The sequence below is a fragment of the Corvus moneduloides genome, chromosome 4 (assembly GCF_009650955.1).
Source record: "Corvus moneduloides isolate bCorMon1 chromosome 4, bCorMon1.pri, whole genome shotgun sequence".
Classification (NCBI taxonomy): domain Eukaryota; kingdom Metazoa; phylum Chordata; class Aves; order Passeriformes; family Corvidae; genus Corvus; species Corvus moneduloides.
Window position 1 is genome coordinate 40,780,240 of NC_045479.1, and position 18,631 is coordinate 40,798,870.

The following is an 18,631-nucleotide window of genomic DNA, read 5'->3' on the forward strand; positions in this document are numbered from 1 at the left end:
TTGTTTGAATTACTGTTGTGGTGTGTTTGGATGCTGCTGTGTCTGGGGGCCAAAGCAATGAGAAAAGTAGCTCATAACCTGTGAAACACATGAAATACATGAACTACATTCCTGTGACATTTAGAATACTTGGCAGAGAGAGAGTGTTGATTGAAAATGAGTAAAGCAGTGTTATCTTTCTTTGTAGTTTGCTTTGTGTGATGGTGGCTAAGAATGCTGTTGCATAATAATTTTTAATTGTACTTCTTTTAGGCTAGGAGGCCAGATGTTTTGGTTTGATTGTTTTGGCTTTTTTTTTTGGTTGGTTGGTTGGTTGGTTGGTTTTCTGCTTTTTTTGGTTTTTTGGTGCAGAAGGAACATATGCATCACCACACACCACTGCTTTTTTCCCAGTATATAACTGACATCTCAAAAGGAGAAAACCCCCTGAAACTCACTGCACATTAAGTTGACTGATTCTTTACCAGAAAGACCTTGACTGGGCATTTAGGTTTTATTACATATTACAGTGTTTATTCTCTATGAGATAAATTTGTTGAATTGAAAAAATGTGTCAATATAATAACTAATACATCAGCTATAAATGTCTCTTTGCCTTGCTGAGGACAGAAAAGAAAACAAACCTTACATTCTATACTAAGTCCCACTAAGACAGTTTTTAATATGAAAAGGAATAACAAATCTTTAAGTGAGAAAGTGACAGAATACAGAGCTGAATACTAGTGCATACTTTGTGTCAGACTCTCAACTATCCAAGCCTTGGCGAGTTTATTTAGCCAGAGCTTCCTCCACATGGATGGTACCAAAGGAAACCTTGAACCCTCAAATGTGTTGATGCACACGCCCACCAAACTTCACAGGATGTGACGTGATACATCCTTATGCCATGCCACAAAACCAAATCTGACAGGCTGCAATACAACATTCTTGTTATTTTGGACATGTGGGTCAGAAAAGCCACCAAAGCTACCATTATGACACAATGCCCAGGGAATTCCCGTGCCAAATACTTTGAAATAGGTCTAGAGCATGCCAAATGTGAACACTCTACAGCAGCTCATCCAGGAACCAGGCTTTCCTCACTGTGGTACTCAAGGCAGCAATAGCCGTGGGTAGCTCCTGATAATTCCTGACCTAAAGCAGTGCCTGTCCTCTGGTTGAAAAAGTCATGAATCTCAGAGGTGGAATGGACTCAGGAAACTGAGCATTCATTCTTCCATCAAAGCTCTGCAATCATTTCTATACTTGCAGGCAATACTAATGTGTGATAGGTAGTATCTATAATAGCATAGAACTATTAATTTATGGTAGGTATATGATACATATACTATATGTGTCCTTGCAAAAACCAGAAGCAGAAAGCCTCAGCACTCTACTCACTCCTAAAGGACGCACACTTTGAAACGGGTTCTTATGTTGTCACTTTCTTTCAATTGGTTAACCTTGCTCCTCATAGCACAGCCATTTGGCTGTGGCCCACCTGGCAGGTAGCTATCCGCAGTCTTCAAGGAATCAGCTGGCAATGCAGGCCATATTTACCTCTGGACAAGGGCCCTGGTGAGCATGGAGCATACCATTGTCTGACTGATTCTATCATGCAGGGTGAGACCAGGGGCTTGATCTGAAGGATGAGACAACATCTGTTCAGGTCATGAGTTGCCTACAGTTGTCTGTAGGCTGAATTGGTAGTGGAAGGGAAAGGAGAGGGCCACGGCTATGGATCTCCTTTCTGTCTCCTATTAACACACAGTAACTAATCATATTTGGCTTGTTTTCAGACAAAATAATTACTTTTTTTTAAAAAAACCCCCACAGATGTTCTTAAGGAATACAGCAAGGATAACTCACAGCCTACATTACTGCACACACTCAGTGCCACCTAAATTGTGCCAAATTGGTAGAAAAAAGCTCTGTTTAACCTCATGCAGTGGTCTCAGGGCTCCATAGCTGTGTACTTCAGGGGCCAGCTCTGGTAACAGAGGTGTAGCACTCACTGCTATCTTCAGAGCATTTGTCACTGGGGATTAGTAGTTTTCCCATTGCAGAGCCTCCATGTGCTCAGAGCTGCATGAGTATGTGGTGGTGTTGCCTTTGTAACGTTTCAGCTTGATCAAAAAAAAAATAAAAGGAGCCTGTGGGAGCAAGGTTTGGGTTGGCCGTAAACCAACATGTGCACAGTTTAATAACATACATCTACGTTCAGTGATTGTAGCTCTTATCTTTTAATCAGAAGCTATACGACCCTAACCCAATTTTAAACAGCTTACAAGTGCAGATTTTAAGTCTTACCTTTTATTTTCTTTGTACTGAGGTAAGTAGTGAGAAAAATCACTGTTACGGAAAAAAATTCTTACAGAAACTATTATTCCTCAACAGGTTTTAGGTTTTTCTACCAGCTTCAAAGTTGCTGTTTCCAGGTCTCTTTTAATTAATCCTGGTGGCTGTAGGATTTGACAAAAATTTGTGAACTCCTGTGCTCACAGGGTTTTCAATTACATTAATTAATTAATTTTATATAAATCAATTCACACATCTGAATAGACCTAATTAAAAATAAACACATTTACAAGCTATCTTATTATGGCAGCATTAAGGGTAATGAGTTCATTAAGCATCACGTGAAGACATTTTCAGGCTGAGGGTACAGGCTGCAACATGTTGAAGACACTCGCTGCTGAGGAAAGAAGGCTCTGCCAACAGAGATTAGCCTATCTGCAACAAAAGCTTTTACTTCAAAGATCATAGATAACGTTGGAGGGCTTAATGAGAGTATATTTTAAAAATGTAAATAGGAAGATCTAGTGGGCACATAAATTGCATAACACTCATAGCACACCCTCTGCTCTTGCTTATGGAAGTAAAGAGAGTAAAAGTTAACAAGTTACGTACGTCACTCCCCCTATTTCAAGAGGGTGTTCTGCTTGTAGATCGAGTCCTATTAGGGCAGGAGTGCCTTAATAATTGAAACAGTATCACAAGTTTGAAATAGCTGCTGCACACCCCATTTGTCTGTGTACCCCTTTTGGTGAGGTTAGTCCCAAAATGCTCAACTGTTAACTGAAATAAATATAAGGTGTCTCGGTACACTGTTGTGCTGCTCTGCTTTTAAAAGGGTGAACTTCCGAAAAAACCCCTTTCAGATCACAATAACATAAAACTCTTTATGGGTAATACTGAAAATGGGATTTATTTTATGTTACGCAGGACTGATAATTGATTCTTTAGAAGTTTGCTGTGTTTTCACATGAAACATTAAAATGTTATGTGCTGAACTGACAGACAGAGGAAATTTTTAATATGCTGAAATAAAATGCGCTTAAATAACCCTCCCCAACAGTCTTGCATTCTTTGCTTCGCTTATACTGAGAACCAGCCGTCACTTTTAAGTTTTAATAAGTTTCATATGTTTTGTAGCGGAACTGTGTTTGGTTAATTCTAACCTTTAATTAGTAGCCTCTGGATTGGTGTATACCCCAGGCACGGGGATGTTATTAGTGTGAACTGAAAGCTATGTGTGTTACTCCATAACAGATCAAAACAAACCTTGTATGCTCTGACAGCATTAAACCCCACTGAGACCTTGTGCAGGATATGGTTTTCCACTTGCAAAAGAAAATTGTAATTCACAAGCCTTTGCCAGATGTTGTCCTCCCATACTTACATACCTACTGAGTAGGTGGTCACCTAGGGTAAAGCCAAGTGTGCCCTGTTAGAGCATTTGTCAGACTAAATAATTTCTTGAAGTCTTTTTCTTCCCTTTTTTCTTTCTTTTTCTTTTTCCTTTTTTTTTTTTTTTTCTTTTTTTTAAGAAAAGTAGCAGCAAAAAATTTTAAAAAGCTGTACTGGAAAATGGCTGTCGAATATGAATAGGATCCTGTTGTTCTCTGAGAGGAATTCAGGGCCATGCTCATGATCTCTTGAAGCAGGAGGGCTTAGAGGCTCAAAGGAGTCTGTTGAAGACTTGATTTCTGCTGAACAATGTCACTACAGACCACGCTGCACTGTAAGCACTGCGGTAACACAAAATCATGAGACAAACAAAACAAAGAGAACAGGAGATTGCAACAGAATGCTTTGAAAGGGGTCTTCAGAAGACATTCTTTTGTTAAAATTAGAGATGTTCCTGTAACCAAATGGAAGGGTCCCCTAAATGAGAATAAAATGTACTGCTGGTTGCTCATCCCTGGCATTTTATTAGCATGTAGACAGCTGGTACAAATGGGTGCTACTATCAGACTGCTATCAGATTTTACCAGGTCAGCAAAAGTCATCTTTGTTATCTGTAAATTTTTTTCCCAGAGAAAAAATTTTAAAGTTTGCATGGAAAAGAGAAGTTTAAACAAAAATTTGTACTCAACCTTTACCCAAATTTTCTTTGGAAAAAAAAGCTTGGGTGACGCTGTGTTGGCACTTTTTTACATACTCAGCTGTAAACACAAAAACATGGCTTACATGTTGTAAATGTTACTGCAACTTTTGCGGTCCAAGAATATAAGTGAGGCAGGATTGTGGACAGAAATTAAAATTAAAACAGTGTTTCATAATTGGAAAACATGGAATAATTTTTTAGACTTAATCTTCTTCAGTAATTTTATGTAAAACTCTGTAAGTAAAAGGAGAGGTTTCTGGTGTTTTAGGATGTGCAGATGGCTTTTATTTTTTCCAGGAGATTTTATAAACATGGCAAGTAATGACTGCAAGTGATTTTACACAGTAAAAAGAATTAAGACTACTTTTTAAAATAAATTAAGCTCTCCCTGGCTTCTGGACTTTTTGAGAGGAATGAGATAAACTTTTGACTCTGAATGCCATAAGGTACTTATGGTATGACTGCTTGAAGCCACAAAAATCTTATCTGCTACCATGGTGGAAACCAGCCTGTGAACATCAGACATTCAGTGGCATACTTACGTGATCTATTTTTGACCAGATCTAATGTAAGAATTGTGATAAAAGGGCAGGCCCTGCCAACAAGTCGGCACATGAAGTGAAGTGAAGTGAAGTGCAATTGCCAAAAGCCGGTGGTGTCACACAGCAGTCCTCCAGTTTTCCTTCCAGCAGCAGCTTGATGGAGCCATGCCTCTGGGCACAGGTACTCTCCTGCAGGATCAGGCCTGCCTGCATGCAAGTGGGATTGCTTTACTTATCGCTTTGATGCTTGCCTGAATAACTTCTCAATAAACACAGTGCAGCAAGTGCCTTCCTTTTATTCTATTAAAAAGCACATGTAGCTTTAGTTCGATGGAGACCGTCCTCAGGAAAGTCAATAGCTGTCATAGGCGCGAATTAAATGAGTCACACAGCTACTATGTTACAGTACCTAGAATGCAATGATGTTTCTTTGTCTAGAAACTCTGCACTGGCAACTAATTTTGAGAAATAGTCCTGTATCTGCCTTTTCATGCATCTTGGATTTAGTGGCATTACATTCTGCGACCATGTAATCAAAGGAAAAAATCTTCTCTCTCATTAGCAATAAGAACAAACTGTTTATATGAACCTGGCTTTAAGGGCTTCCAGCACTAAATTTTGTGTGTAAAAAACCAATAAAAACCTGAGCTAAGATTTGAGGTTTTAGAAGAAATCTGAAAAGCCAGGGTAGTTTTTTCTCCTTGTTTTCCCTCTTCTTTCTTTCTCCTTGTTTTTAATAAACAGGCAAGGCAAATCTTCCAAAAGCCTCTGCAGTGCACATCTCTCTCTACAGGTTAACAGTACAGGTCATTTCTTTCAAGCATATCAACTCCCTGAGATTAAACCTAGATTAATCTCTTCTTTAGACAGGTGACTTTCCACTCCTTGACAGAAATCTGAACAGCATAAAAAATGGTTCTAGTCAAAATTACAGATCAGCTGGAAATTCACAAGCAGTCGCACAGGATTTCCTCTGGAGAACTGACTGACTGACTGACTGACTGACTGAGAGCCATTTTATTTGTCAGTTATGTTGTTTTCCTCCAGAGGATAATAGACAAGCAAATTAATTAGTGAAAATAAGCTACAAAACCATCAAAACATCCAGGCAAAGTTTCACTCAAATTAACATGTTCAGTGAAACAGAAACTTGGACTGGCAGCTCTCTGTTTTTACACTATTTGTTGATTCTACTGACAGCTTTAATCATTGCTGAGCTGACATTCTGGTGGTACAAATGAGTAAATAAAATGTCAGTTTTGCTTACGATGACATTGAACATAACTGTTCAACCTTGACAGGTCTATATTTGTAGACAAGATAATAATTTCTTTAGACTTTCCTGCAAGAATAACATGTCTAAAATCTTCACTGCTACCACATACATGGCCTGTAAACACTAAAAGTCAGCTATTTTTATTTGTGATCTTTTGATTAAAAACTAATGGTGTCTTTTTTTTTACCTAGTCAGAAGGGCAGAACAGCCAACATGATCACAGCGCAAATGCCCCACCTCAACGAAACTGATGGGAATCCCTCTATCAGCTCCTGTGGGCTCAGTGTTGACTCTTCCAAGGGTTGCATGAAACTCCAACTTTTTCTGCTAAAAATCTTGTGTCAAAGAGGTTCTTTGTTTAAGGCATAACCTGAGTTGTCTGTCAAATGTGGGCCCTGATCCAGCAAAGCACTTAAGCACATGTGTAGTGTTGTTGAAACCAACGGGACTACCACTCACATGCTTAAAGTCACACGTGTGTTTAAGTGCTTTGCCGGCCTGAAGCCTTGCAGAAGTCCTTTATATCATGTTGATTTCAAAGCACATTTCGTTATTACATCACTGTGCTGTTCTTGGCAAGGAATGAATGAATAAGTGAGACAAGGAGAGGTCCGGCAGGAGCTGCTGGGGGAGTGGGACACTGCATTCCTTTCAAAGCAAGGTTGTGGCAATAAGTTTTCAGGAGACATGAATCAGCCACGTAGGCAGATATAAATAACGTGAAGCAGTCAGGCCGGGTGACATACTGCAGCACTTTGTATATTGCAAGAACATATCAATACTGGGTACATTGTGTTTTTAATCCTTCCACAGACTTGGCATCCACCCACTCTCCAAGGCCTCCATATTCTGGTCAGTGTGAGAATGCACTCGACTCTTCTCTCTGCACAGGATTTTTATGCTATTTCACAAACTGGTATTGCATGGCTAGTGAAGAGCACTGTTGTAAAGCCACAGTATTGACATGCAAGAGCTTTACAGAAGTATTAAAGCCAAAATGTCTCCCTTGAGGACACAGTGGTAACCGTAGGGTTGGGTGAGACACATGCTCTCAAGTCACAAGCTGAGCTCTTCCAGAGGGATGCTCTGTTGCCATAATTGTGTTGCTGTTTGAGTGCTGGAATCAAAGCTGAGCTGCTTTCACTTGCACAGTCCTGTTCAGATCATGCATTTTGGGAAGTCCAGGAACCTGCTGCCATGACATGGCCATGGCACTTACCAGCAGCCAACCTTGCACCCTGTTGGTGGTGGGTTGTCTTGGAAGTCAGAGCCGTGCCTCTCAGTGAGATCTCAGAGTCCATGTTCCACAGAGCCCTGTGCCACCAGGTCAAGGCACTGCACCTGCAATGACACGTCACCCAGGCTAGCAAGATGCAATGGAATTTGTTGTCACCTTCTGCTCAAATAAGGATGGTGACAAAAGCCACACTAGTGTCTCCCTTTGTCATGGTCCTACTTAGGAAGGGAGCAGCTAAGTGGAAAAGAAAAGTGGAAAAGAAAGAGAAGCACTATTGGGGAATAGGGCAGGAAAAAGAGGACAGGTGTAGAAGGGACAAGGAAAGAGGAAGAAGGGGAACAATAGGGTAGCAAACAACAACTGTATGAAAGAAATATCCTGGAAAGAGCTGAAGGTCCCTTTTGGGACCTCTCATTGAGGAACTGCTTAAGTGCTAATGGGGATGGGGGTACAGCTGTGCCCAAGTGTGGTGGTGAAAGCATGTGTTCTGTGCTGCAAGAAGATGATGCTGGGGTGGAAATCTGGGAGTGGAAATTTGGTACCACAAAGCATCTGGTCTGCTGTTGTCTAGGAAAGGCATCCCTTTCATTTTGCTGGAATTGGGTTAAGTATGACTTTTACTGATCACATGAATGGGAGGGAACAATGGAAACTATGGAGATTTCTGAATAACCTTCACACACAATAAAATATAGAAAAATAGCACAAATCTAGTACCTCTTCCCTTTGAAAGTTTCTTCTAAGGAAGCCACTGTGCTACAGATACTGACAAGCATCTGGAAGAAACAACTTCCAGTACTGTGAAGGCCAGTGGGAAAAGGGGCCAAGCTCCCTATCAGAGCCTCAGCTTCATATGCCTTTTCTGTTGAAATCTGCAAAATGTTGTAAGGAAGGACAATGGATTTACTATCATTTCATCTGGGAATTCTAGAAGCTTGGCCCCATTTTCTTTTTTTTTGCGTGCTTTTGATTTATTTGCTTATTATTACTGATAGATTATTTTAACGCCATTCATGACCAGAATACAACCGATCATGTAATTAAATGTAAACAAAGTAAAACCAACTACAGTTTTCTAATCTGAAAAGGGGCCTGATTTAGATTTTTTCCTTAAAGTAGGACCCAGTGTCCCCTTCGATGAAAGTTGGAGGAAAGCTCTCAGCAGCAGCTTAAACACGCATTACTAAACTCACAACAGAGAAGGAGCACTCACACACTTTCAAGAGGATGTTTTGCATCTGGTTATTCCAGCAGGCTGAATGGAGGCTGAATTGATGCTTTTCCTGGGAAACATCATTTGGAGAAGGGTTATAATCATCTTTTCTGATAGATACATTGCACAGCACTGGAACCTGATACAAAATGAGTATGTAATCCAAAACCCTGTCACCAATGGTAAAGTTTCTGTGCTTTCTCTGGGGTTTGGATCAATTTCTCTGTCTGTAATTGCTGATATAGGAAGAATGTTATTTTTGCTGTGGTACTTGCATTAAAACAGAGCTATCATTTGATCAAGGTTGTTGCAATATGTTCGCTAACAGAGACTACTTCTTTGAAGGGTTTAAATCTGCTAAACCATCTGGAAAAGTGAAGATAATGCAAAATGTAATTTTAATGTATGTAGATGTAATGCAAAAGGTAATTTTAATCAATATCAGAAGTGAACCACTTTTTTCAATCTGATTCTTATCTGCAATTCTTAAGAATAATATACCACAGATTTTACATTTCTTCTTTCAGGACATCTACTTTCAAATTATTCTCCTTTTAAAAATGCTTCAGGAGAGAGTCAAGAAGAAGAGCTTGTGATAATACACTGCAGGACACGTTATGTTCCCACAGCCTGCCGCATTCAGTTTACCTCTGTGTGCCACTCTAGTGCGGCTGCAGTTGTGCTGGATAAGGAACTACCTCTCCAGCCTGATGCCTGCTGCTCATTACTGCCCTCCTGCAGAGGGAAACTTCAACAGATGTGGGTACAGTTTTTTCTCAGCTCAGCATATCTCATTTTGAGCAATTTTGAGTTGCAAGTGCTGGCTGGTATGGGTTTCTGTCTGGAGCAGTTTTGGGAGCACTGCCCAAGTAGGAGCTTCCTCCTGCAAGTGATGAGGACCTTAGTGCCATGTCATGATGCTTTGCCAGCCCCCTGAGCCCCTTAGCCAAGGGTTGCCTGCACAGAGCACTGTCCATTCTGGAGCTCACTGGCAAGCCACAACAGCTGTGGACAGGGCTGTGGCAATGACTGCTGCTCAAGTTGAGCCTGTGGTGGTCTCACCAGGCAAAGGTCAAAGATGCTGACAAAGTGCACCTTTTAAAAATCACTGAGCTATCTAACCTCTGTCACCAGAGAAAAGTTAGATGTGAACAATCCTCTTGAGATACTTGCAGAGGTTCTAAACCTCTGCATGAGTTGAGCCAAGTGGCTCTATTCAAGAAGGGTGCCTGAAAACTAAGGTTAGAGGAAGGAAGTGTTAATTTAGGTGGGGGATGTCAGTGCATGGACAGGCTATGGGTAAAACTGACAGCACCTCCCAGAAAGAATAGGTTGCTATACAGCAGTAGAAATCAGGGAGGGCAGAGGTCTTTCGGGAGGGGCAGGGAAGGAAAATCCTGCAGCCTGTGAAGTGCACCAGGGAAGGGAGCAAGGGAGCACGTGGTCACTATTTACCACTTTCTTGCGCTCTTCTGCCCTCTGCTCCACTTGGCTGTGAGCAGTGATGGTGTTAATGAGTTTTCAAAGATGTCATTTCTTCTGCATGACACTGTTTACTCTGGGTGTAGGAGGAGGTGACCCACTGATTATCCTGATGGACCAAAGGAGCAGAAAGTCAAGTTTCAAGCTATTGCTGTGACTTAAGAAGCATGCAACTCTTTTGCCTCTGGACATAATCAAGTCAACATGTTCAGTATTGGTTTATGCTTAAAAAGCAAAGTAAAAGCAGATGAAGTGTATTTATAGGTTCATCAGCCAATGAATGATGAAATGGAAAAAGAAATTAATAGGAAAATGTCAGCCAGGGTAGAGGAAGGAATCAGTGTGAAGTTCACATCCAGACCAACAATTTGGAGTTAATACCAAAGACAAGGGTATCTTGATTTACAGTAGAAAAAAATTTACACCTTATCAACTCTGAATTTAAATGTAAACCATAAAAAAAACAGTGTGAAGAAGATCCTTTTGCCAGATTACCGCAGGCTAGGAAAGGTTAAGGGGCACTTAGGTCTGGCCACTTGAAAATGTGTGGCTTTGATTTAAAGCTCAAAATCTTAAATAAAAAAAGGAACATAGAAAGCAATGTTACTACAATGAAGCCCAGTCTCCCTTGCACTTCCCAGTTCCAGATAAACTTGGGTGTAACTCTGAGAGCAGTGAAAAGTAGAGGAGGAAAATACCTCTTTGCTCTGTGCTTTTCTGCTCTGCTAAAATTCCTGCTTTTTGTGCAAGCGAAGTCTGATATTTAAAAGCTATTTTTGGCAACATGGAATACAGGGACAAGCAGAAGAAACAGCAGCCTTGTTAACTGTGAGGGCAGGCTAGTAACACAGGATACTATCACTGAACCATCCATCTTTTAAAAATGATTTAGGGAGTTGAGAAGAGGACTTTATAGTTCATAAAAATCTCATTGCCTGATCTAGTCCAGTATTTAAGAGAAAGGGATATGAGGAAAGTAGTGTAATGAAACCCAGCCCAAGGAGGCCAGACTAGAACAAAGGAGTTGCTGTTGATCTTGTGTCAAGCTTTGCCACAGTTTGACTGTGTGAGTTGGAGCAAGTCTTTATGTCCGTGTGCCATCAAAGGTGTGATTGCAGCTAATATATTCATGCCCTCAAGCACTCCTAGCATCAGTTTAGCCATCTGTACCAGAGCCATCATACACTTTTACCTCTTTTAAAGGCTGTAGCAACAACTGAGTAATCCAAGTTTGCAAATGAAGCTTTTGTGGTCTACTGATGAAAAGCACAGAAATGCAAGATGCTGTAATATTTCTGCTTATTGAACGTACTGATGCAGACATGTGTCTTGCTGCTGGAAGAATCCTTTAATAAAACAAAATGCATTGCTCATCCACTTTTTTCTGGCTGCAAAACTATTGCTGTGAATTGACGCAGGCTTAAAAATCTTAGCCAGAGCACAGAACTGAGCAAGACTACACATATATATGTTCTTGGCAGTGCCTTGATGCAGATCATGACCACAATCTGTTTAGTGAATGTATGTTATTTAATGATCCATCCGGTGTTGATTTAGAAAAGAACAAATTGGAGTATTTGTGCTTAAATGGCAACTAGGACAAGATGGCTCAAAACGAACTGTTCGCTTGGTTCTGGTAGATCTCAGGGATAGAAGCAGCCCCTTGAAATGGCTTTAAATGAGCCCGAGTGGAGTTTACACACTGATGTTCACAATACAATTCATGTTTCAGAAAAGTAATAACTGAGAACACACGCATAATAGAGGCTCAGTGAACAAAGCTTGTAATGCATAATTTGCAAGGAATATTTCTTTAAAAATGCAGAGCAGGAGTATCACTTATCATTCCCACATGGAACAAGTGGTGAAAAGGTTGTGGAAATAATTTTTATTTTTATCATATGTTTTCCTTAAGTGTTGCTATAGGAGTAAACCCTTTTTGGTATTACTTACAATATGTTATTGTTTGACATCCAGCATTACACTTGTGTTTGAATAGCTTGCCCTTGTAGCATCCTTCTTTGCCTTTGTTGATTAAGTCAGAGATAAATGTACCATTGTTTTCATGGTATATAAAAACTATTCAGTCTCCTGCTGGGTGACTGAATATTAGAAGGATGACAGGAGTGATCTTAGTGGAATAACACACTCAGACCATTGCTCTTTGGACTAAGGGACCAAGATTGAATGCTCTGATCCAGTTTCCTTCAATTCCTTTGCCCTAGGATGTTGTACACAGCTCCTGGAGACACTGGCTTACTGTATGACTCATTGCTACTCAAACCCTCCTCTGAGGAGGAATTTGCAGCCTGAATCAGGTCTATAGGACTTGGAGATGAATAAAACTTCCTACAGTTGGTTTCATTTCACTTGTGTGGTCAAAACGAATGGTTGGTCTCCTGTGAAATGTGATCAAGGAGGTTTTGCTAAAAAGTGTGTGAGTCTCTCACAGAATGTATTTCAAGTTTTAGAAAAACACAGAGATGTAGGGGATGAGGTAGTTTTCAATGTTCCATTTTTATGGTTTTCAGGGGAACAGTTTAGAATAAGGAATACATACATTGATTCTTGCTTGTTTTTTTTTTTTTTTTGTCGGAACCTCTCATTTTCTGACCATATATTGCCACTTCCATGTGAAAGGCAGAGCAGGTCACTGTTTTATTCCATGGAAAACAGCTGCAGTAGGTTAGCAGACATCCTTCACTATGTCCCAGCTGCTGAGAAACAACCAATGCCCCATCCCTGGAAGTGTTCAAGGTCAAGTTGGATGGGGATCTGAGCAACCTGGTTTAGTGAAAGTTGTCCCTGCTTATGGCAGTGGTGTTGGAGCTCAGAGATCTTTGAAGTGCCTTCCAACTCAAATCATTCTATGATTCTATGATATACCATACCTAACCATATTTTAAAATATATTCACTTCTATCAAAAGTTAAGGAGTCTGGGATCACCTGGCACAACTCCAATTCACTCTTCTCAGTATGAAAACTACAAGTCAAAACAACAGTGCTTTTCTTATGCTTAAAGAGACACAGTGCACAAATACAAACAGACATTAAGATATGTAGGTATGTAAAGAACTCAGTGTTTTAGAAGCTCAGTGTGTCCCCAAGGGCTTTTGAAGAGTCTGAGAATCTCGAGATGCGGACAGGATCACTGGATGAGGTACGCTGTCAGGGCTGTCACTAAATCACAGAATGGTTGGGGTTGGAAAGGACTCTGAGTGACATCTTACCCACCTGCCCCCTGCCCAAGCAGGGCCACCTAGAGGAATGGCCAAGAACTGTGTCCAGGTGCCTTTTGAATATCTTCAAGGATGGGAGACCCCATAATCTCTCTGAATGACCTATGCCAGTGTTCAGTCTCCTTCAAAGTGAAAAAGTGTTTCCTAATTTCTGGGAGAAATCTCCTGTGTTTTAATTTGGTCCCATAACTGGGCACCAGTGAAAAGAGCTCATCTCTGTCTTCCTTATCACCCTCTTTTCAGGTGTTTTATACACATTGATAATATCCCCTCTCTCAGCCATTTCTTCCCTAGGCTGAACAGTCCCAGCTCACAGCCTTTCCACACAGAAGAGGTGTTGGCAGTCCCTTCATCAGCTTTGTGGCCCTTGGTTGAGCTCTCTCCAGCATGTCCATGTCTGTCTTTACTGGGAGCCCAAATCTTGACACAGTGCTTCAAGTGTGGCCTCTCTGGTGCTGAGGGAAAGGATCATCTGCCTCAACCTGCTGGCAACAGCGTGCATTTATTACAAGGAGGCATTTATTACAACCATGTTTCTTCTGACAGTTTATCATCTACAAGGTTTGCAGTGTTTTAGTGTTCTCAAAGGCATCCATTTTTCTACTTTGGACTCCTGATCATACCTAGAAAAAGAGCATATCCTGGATCCAGTGATGCTCGGACAAACTAGTGCATCGTTGGCAAGACATACCTCTTAATCTAGAAAACTTAATCAGGGAGAGGAAAAGGAAGCAGAATTCCTAGAATTTTCTGAGGAAAGCTCAGTCGATGCAAGCAAGATGGGCAAAATCCATCATCCACAAAAGAAAGGCCTTGATTGTTCAGCATGAGGTCAGAACATTCATCGGTGGAGCATAGCCAGGACTGCTCCAGCCTGGCAGCTGCCATGGTCTCCTGGACACTGTGGGTTGGTGCAAGGCCCAGAAAGCTTTAATAAATTAGCCCTGCTGAAAAGAGGTGAGATGATAAATATTTTTGCTGGTTATCTCATAGAAAAGCTGTGCAAGCCAAAGGAGAGAGTGACCTGCTGCATGGCCCTGCCAGGGGCTCCTTACTCCTCTAGCCCTCTTTCTCCCTTCACACTCCTCTGTTACCAGGTACCAGTACAAAATCCTTACTGCCTAGTGTGCCAGTGCCATGCAGGGAGTTACCCCTGAGATTGTTTGTATTTTCTACTACACTATTTCTTCATAGACCAGGTCTGGTAATAAAAAACCTGCAAAATATCAGGAAAAATTCCCTGGAAACTACCCTGAGACTGCTGCTGTCCCCCTTTTAGGGGCATGAAGTAACTTAATTTTAGGGGTAGCACACAGAAATCCATGTCTCTGCAGGAGTTTGCCATTAGCTGAAAATGACATGGTACTCTCTGCTATGTGGGCTAACATCCACAAAAGAGGGGTGAAGACCTGCCCAAGCCTGCAATCACATTACACATACTTCACTTAGTACCCTCTGAGGTGCACCACAGATACTTTATTAGATAAGCAACCCCTTGCATTGAGGCCTATAAATTAAATAAACTTACATCTTCCTTTAAAAGCAACTCGCTTTCAAACAATGGTGCATAATGTCAAAAATACACGCTGTGTAGCTTACACAAAGTTTTAATCTCATTTTCAGTAATTGCTTAAACAGAAATGTTTCATTTTATGTAAATATTAACATTATGTTAAGCTGTATTCTACTTCTGTGTACTAACAAAGGTCACAAATAGAGTAATAAGTGTTTGAGGTTTGCAGGATTGCTTTGATGTAAATTCTATTTGCCACTGGTATTCCTCATTTACCACATATATCCCCAGAGAACAGCTTGCCTGCATAGCTTATAAATTTGTTATAAATCATAATGCTTCTATTACATCATTTCCAACCTATCCGAGCTAAATACACAATGTGGTTTTTTTTTTCTTCCTATGTGAAATTTCCAGTTTGGTGGCATATCTGCTACATAATAAATTCCAGACAGTCATTCTTTCATGGTATATCTAATGTCTGCATTTTGGACCCAATCTAGTTGATTATTGAAATCTGTGGGAGTTTGCCAGCAGTTACAACAGGACTAGAATTGTGTTCTCTTTGTATCTAACTTGCCTTTGTTGGAGCAGCATGCATGTTTGGAACCAGTTTCTAATGAGACTGTATCTGGAGCTGCAAACACCAAATGTACTAACTGTCTGCTGAAATGCTGGGTTTGCTGCCAGCAGTAGGTGTTGGGTTTCTAATTCAATGCCGTTTGTCTTCTCTTATGATTTAGTGCCACAAAATTCATCTGTTACATTTTGCAACAAAGGCAAATGAGGAAAATGTTGGCTTACAACGAACATTTCTGCAATCTGGCAAAAGAAGGGCAGTGATGCACTGTATTTCTGTTTGGTTTCTACTATGCATACTTTCATTCCAAAATAGGGAAGGGGAAAAAATTATGTGATTTTATGTGACAGTATTAGCAATGCCATTTATTAAATCTCGTTGAAAGATAAGTCTGTTAGTGTAAGCCACCATTTGCAAGCTTTTTTAAATACACGTTAGTCTCCAGAAGTGCATATTCTATTGAATTCAGTGGAATTATCCATACACATTCAGTTATTCAGTTCAATGTCTGCAATGTTGCAACTTTCTTTGGTAGGAAGCAGAAAGATGAGATAAAACTGCTGGTTTATAATATTCAGAAATACTCAGACTAGGAATGGCAAATGCACCAAAGTCAGAGTAAATGTGCTCTGCATTTGATCAGGGGCATGATTTGCTGCTTACATGTGGGTCTACATGTTTTCTGCTTATCTCTGGTAATGATATAATGATGAATAAAACTAAAACAGCCTGAATAATGAAACAGTAGTCCCTGTGTCTTTTTAATGCTTAGCACAGTGAGTCAAGCATTCCCCATGGCTTGTTTCCCTGCTCTGGGTCTGGCGGAAAACCCTTGGGTGTAGGCAGCCTTCTGCTGATGACTGTATTGACAGCTGTCATCTCCAAGAGCTTCCTTCTCCACCCCAGTCAAACCACCCTGCAGAGGAGCAATGTACCTGCAAGGCTGAGACAAGAGTCAAGAGGACAGACACAGGAATGGGTCAATTAAGTACATTTTTGCCAGCAATTCCCCACATAGCCCAAGTCCATTTAAAACACAAACCACCTATCAAGAAATCCCTTGAAATTATTTACTCTTTTATGGTTACAAAGTATGGCAGCACAATACCTTTAATGGAAGCCCAAATAAACGGCATATGCTGCAAAGTGTCTGTGAACGGGTTTTACGAGCTTGAATTCTTACGTCACACACTGGTAGCAATTATGACTTCAGCAAATGCCTTGGGGACATAGAAGAGCATATATGGAGTTTTAATGAAGGTATAAACTGATAATGTTTATTTTAAAAGTGTATTATCACACTGAGAGAACAGGTGGGGGAAATGTCACAAATAATGAAAAGATTTATTTTTGCAAAGTGCTTTACAAGTGTTACAATATGTTAAAAAATAGTGGTCTCCAGCAAAGGCATTGGCTGCACAGGGGAAGTCCCAGTAGCTCAGCCCATAGGCAAGCACTACGAAGACCCCGTGGATTGGGACTAAGGGGACACATGATGGCTCATGGCAATGAACATCTGTCCTTGGGCTGTCTGGTGCAAAGGGCTGACGCAGGAGTTTAGTGGTTTATGGAGTCCAGGATATACGGGGCATGTTTGGGTGCACCCCTGAGCCCTATTGGGATAAACTGTTATTACCTGTGGCTATCCAGACCTTGACATCCTTTCAAGCATGCTTGGTGGCAGACTGTAGCCTGCCTTTTGTCCTTGGTGGGAGCCATTTTCTGCACATATTGCCAAATTAAGGCAATGGTACGTGACTGCTTCAGCTAAAAATGTTTTAAAACCAGCTCTGGTGTGACTCAGTGTTCTCATCCTCTTCCCATCCCATAATACACTCATCACCATTTTTGTTTTAAAATTTTAATTTTACAGTACCAGAAACATGATTTATTTTTCTGATTACTAGTTGAAATTAAATTCCTTTACAATCGAGTAACTATCCCATGTAACTAACCCTCTTCTCCCCAAAACTTTAAGATCACACACAGCTATGAAACTATTCCACAACTGATGTATTTATGATCAAGCCTTTCTTGGCCATATTTGGTGTGTGTTTAGCTGTTTCAATATGTGTTCAGTCCAGATATACTCAGCAATTGAACAGTTGTTGTATGTGAAGAGAAATCACTTTATGAATTGCTTTAGTGGTGCCATTCCAATGGCATGAGAGAGTCAGACCACCACTATTTCAGCGTCCATCCCTGGCACCTCCCAGAAGAAGACGTCAGGAAGGTGTGTGAATGCTTAGGGATGTTGAGATGAGGATTTGCAAAGTGTCCAGAACAGATGCCAAGTAGTAAGTCATGAGAGGAAAACCGGAAATCATCTAGGGACTGGAATCCAAACCTACCCCATCCAGGTGAATGCCGTAACTTTGGTACCACAGTCATGTTTAGCCATATCTATTTAGACCTGTACTTGTCACTTGAGCTCTGCTGAAGAGATAGATCCTGCACACCACAGTCCTGCTGATGTCCCTGCTGATATGGATTTAAGTCCCTCCAGTGTGATCCATTGCTGCAGATCCACGGTGACACAAAGCAGGCCTAGAGACCGATGCGCTGCAGAGAGGGAGGGGAAAAGGGAAGATTTTTCTCCTGCCCTGAAAGATGAAGTGTCCCTGAGCTCAGCACTTGTCCTCAGCAGAGGGCTTATGACAGGGTGCATCAGTGGTGTGAGAGACTGGCAGTGACTGGAAATTGCAAAGATCAGTGCCTTCACCTGCAGTGCGGGCTCTTAAATCATCTGGGGGAGGCAGCCAACAGCTTTATGCTAACCCACCACCTGTGAGATACTGTATGTGTTTCCTGAGCTAGTGTTTTACGGGAAATACAAATCAGAAAACATCGATTCTGCTCTATGCTTCTACCACTGCCTCTTTTGGACATTGCTGCTGTCATGAGCACTCTTGCTGCCCTCATGGTTTGGTCCAACAGCGTGGACTCCCCACCAACTTGTCCCTCCATGTGCGTGAAGAACCAGGCAACCCCACTAACATGTCTCTGCTCCCATCACCTGGATGGTTGCAACAAAACACAGCAAGGGTGGAGTGGCTCTGTTTTGAGCATGGGCAGCAGACGATCCTCTCCTGGGTCTTTAGCATAGAAGCAGGAAGGATCCTAGGAAAAAAGTGCATCCCAGCACCCTTTTTTATAGCACTTCCCCATGTCTCTTGCT